This window comes from Alosa pseudoharengus, unplaced genomic scaffold (assembly GCF_046254945.1).
Source record: "Alosa pseudoharengus isolate Yale_2024_CS ecotype anadromous, Long Island Sound unplaced genomic scaffold, YU_APseudo_1.1 YU_APseudo_1.1_scf_22, whole genome shotgun sequence".
Taxonomy (NCBI): Eukaryota; Metazoa; Chordata; class Actinopteri; order Clupeiformes; family Clupeidae; genus Alosa; species Alosa pseudoharengus.
Window position 1 is genome coordinate 18,357,455 of NW_027468680.1, and position 4,267 is coordinate 18,361,721.

Genomic DNA, 4,267 nt, shown 5'->3' on the forward strand with positions numbered 1-4,267 from the left:
ACACACACACACACACACACACACACACACACACACACACACACACAGGAAGTTTCAATTTTAATAAAGCTGCCTTTAGGAGTGTAACCATAATAGTGTGTGTGTGTGTGTGTGTGGCACGGAGGGAGTTTTTAATAAAAGATTCCGACAAAGTTACTCTCCACAGGACAGAAGGACAGACACAGGGGAAGCTAACATGCCTGTCCCAGTCTGGAATGTGTGTGTGTGTGTGTGTGTGTGTGTGTGTGTGTTTGTGTGTGTGTGTGTGTGTGTGTGTGTGTGTGTGTGTGGTGTTTTGTTTCTGTATTTGTGGGTGGCCATGTTTTAATTTATACAGGCATGTGTGTAAGTATATATGGGTAAATAGGTATATGTTATAATGTTCTGAAACATCTGCAACATATCTGTTCATGTGTGTGTGTGTGTGTGTGTGTGTGTGTGTGTGTATCTGTGTGTGCATGTGTCATTATTACCAACTCTACCAGCACAACAAAACCAAAAAAGGAATGAATGATGAAAACCAGACCCCATCATCTGACAATAGAAATTAAGAGAAACCTTAAATTGAATCACATTGTAGCGAAGGGAGAGAGTAGTGACCCCACCCGGTCTTGAACCCAGGTGTCCGGGGCACTAAACCTGCAGCTTGACCGCAATGACAAAGAGCCAGGCCCATTGGTATGGCAGTCAGAGCGCATACTCAACTGTAGTGATGGCACTCCGTCACACACATACTAACATCAACACATAATCATATGTGTTCTCAACCCTGTCAAAATGTATTAGATAGATAATACACCCATAGTCTGCTGCTGTTCTGCTGATGTTGGACTCTTCAAAAGGTCCTCTCAGTCTTCTGAGAGGGTGGGAAGCAGTTTGATAAAGAACCATTCAGAGGCTTATTGTCAGTTGTCTTTCAGGGCTGTGCATCTGCTATGACAGTTGGTCTTCTGTGAAGTAAATGTTTTAGTTTTTGATGTTTTGAAAGCCCACTTTAGACCTTGAAGTCTGGAATCCCCAACTATCAGCCAAAGATATTACAATATAAAACAAGACCTTGACAGATTAAGAGTGTGTCCTTCAAACTGAGGGTAATTCAATGTCATGCTCCTTATAGGGTGACCGTGCAGTTCTTGTTACTTAAAATACAAAAGTTCCATTGTGAGGGAATTTTTTATATCCTCATGCTTGACAATTTGACAAAAAAACAATTTAAATCTGATACATTTCGTTTGCTTCCACTCCAGCGGCCGGATTGTCCACCTGGCCTTACGTACGTATTACTGTCTGTCCTGATGTCGTGCACGCAATATCTCAAGAACTTCTTGAGGCACAGGTATGCGTGGTGAATTGGACTCAAAGATGAAATAATCATAATTTTGGAGGTCAAAGGTCAAATGTTGAACTTCAAGGTCACAGTGACCACATGTATGTCTCCTTCTTGTGAACGTAATATTTCTCAAGAATAATTTAAGGCTCCCTTCTTCTAATTCAGTATGAAAGTTCACTTGGACTAATAGATCAACTGGTTAAATTATCTAATCTATGTACTACATGCCTCACCACACAAATATATGTCAACCAGAAATTCACGGCAGTACGGAGGCATACCACCACATGGTCATTCTAGTTTTATTTTGTAGCGCCAACCATCCAAGGAGATTATTGTCACATCATCAACCTCTTCTCAAATGCACACACACACACACACACGCACACTTAGAGAGAGAGAGAGAAGTTTTGGTTTCCTCCTCCATGTTTTGACTACAGGTGAAGGCCATCAGTGGCTGGAAGCTGGCCCTTATGCTTGGCAGATGTGGATCTTTTCCTTTCTCTCGTAGAATCATCAATCTCTGGAACATTCTTTATTCTTCAGCTGAAGATAGGCTAGCAGAATGATCAAACACCCACTTTCAACATACAACACTACGACTACTAGATGCAATCTGCTGTAAGGTAGTACAACGTTGTATAAATATAGTGACCCAACAGCACCTCATCATGCATTAATATTCAAATAATGTTATGTTTACTTAACAATGACAATGGGCTTAAAAACTTAAACTTAAAAAAACTAACTTAAGACTTAAAGAAAGGCTTACGCAATAACATCATTACATTTTATGAATGCAATCATGGCTATGTACAGGTATACACATTTTATGTAAACTTATGTCAATCATTATGAGGCTTTATTAATGCTTTCTAATTCTATATGGATGTGTTTATAATGTGTATGGATGGATACTAGATACCAAACTATTGTTATGCATAATTCGATCAGAGAAGTGAGAAAAGTGGTAGAGTTCTTAAATGGTGGTAGGCACCCATGAAACACACACACATCAGGACATGTCCTCATTCACCCCTATTCCATGCTGATAATATCCAGCCTCACCAACAGCAACACACGGAGACAGAAGGTGGTAGGTTTTTGTACGTGTATGGTGGTGGGGGCAAACTACAACAGGGGGCTATTTTTAGTGGAAGGGGTTTGCTATGAGGAAGAGAGGGGGATCGGACAGGGGTTTTAGGTAAATATTTGGCTACGCCGCGTCACTGTTTGGGTTTCGGCATTCAGTCCAGAGTCCAGGAGGCAGTAGAGAGACTAAAAAGCATTCCAGTGCCAACCCAATTTCACTTCACCTTCTTCCATCCTTCAAATTCATTCAGTTGTTTTAAAAACTATTTTGAGAAATTCAGGTTTTGTTTTTCATGTGCACAGAAGTGTTGTGTCTCCAAGTCATAGCTCTTCTCTTAAACTCCTGTATGTCAATAGTGCTAATCCATACTTAAACTTTAGTTAATTATAATGTCAACACACAAATGGTGAGCAAATATAGCTAACTCTGTAACTAACTCTAGATGCATGGTAGATTAGAAATGAGATGTGACTTCACTCATGTTGTTGAATCAAAGAGGCTGAAGTCAAATCCTTAACTATATCAAATCAGAAAAAGTTGGGACGCTGTGCAAAATGTGAATAAAAACAGAATGTAATAATCTGCAATTCTCTTAAACTCATATTAAGTTGCAAAAAGGACACAGACAACATATCAAATGTTGAAAATGACAAATTTCAAAATGTCATGGAAAATATATGTTCATTTTGAATTTGATAACAGCTACATGTTTCAAAACAATTTGAGACGGGGTAACAAAATGCTGGAAAAGTTGTGTAATGATAAAGAAAACAAAAGGAGGAATGTTTCACAACAAATTAGGGTAACTGGCAACATGATTGGGTATGAAAAAGAGCATCCCAGAGAGGCAGAGTCTCTTAGAATTAAAGATGTAGGGGTATTCTGTGTAAACCTGTGTGCACAAATGACTGTTAAAAAATGTAATTTTAATGTTTCTTAACATGAAATTGTGAAGTATTTGGGGACAGGGCCGTGCAGACTTTTTGAGGGGCAGGGGCTCAAAAAATGGCACATGGAACAAGATTTGTTAACAATATTTTAAATACTGAATTACCCTTGTTCAATTTAACCTATCCAACTTGTTTTAGTGCTCAGTTCAAAACCCAACATCTACAACGGTGTGGAGGAGCATTAGTGCCTACAGCATGGGCATCTTGCACATTTGGCAAGGGCAGTAATGAGTAATTTCATTCTCAAAACTCTAGCATCTGGTCTCCTCAGTTCCTAAACATTTACAACATTTTGCTAAATGAATGGGTGAAGCAGCACAGTGGTAAACATTCCCTGTCCCAACTTTTTTTGAAACATATTGCTGGCATCAAATTCAAAATGAACATATATTTTCCAAATTTAAATTTTCATGTTGTCAATGTCCTTTTTACTGCTAAATATGGGTTTACATTCTGTTTTTATTTGCATTTTGCACAACGTCCCAACTTTTTCTGATTTGGGGTTGTAGGAGGCTGGAGTCACACAAAGCATTCACAAATCAGACATCTCAGACGCTGTTGAGGAAGAGAATGTCTTAAGTGTGTGTGTGTGTGTGTGTGTGTGTGTGTGTGTGTGTGTGTGTGTGTGTGTGTGTGTGTGTGTGTGTGTGTGTGTGTGCGTGCGTGCGTGCGTGTGTGTGTGTGTGTGTGTATGTGTGTGAGAGAGAAAGAGAGAGAGATGATGGGACTGTTGGGCGGAAAACGCAAACTGTAATCCACTTATCACTCCTCCACATCCGAAATTACAGGAGACACGTTTTACAGGTATTATTAATCTCCAAGAGGCAGCATTTCTCTCTCTCTCCTCCTTCTTTCCTCTTTCTCACTCCGCCTCTCCCTCTATCTCTCCCTCAC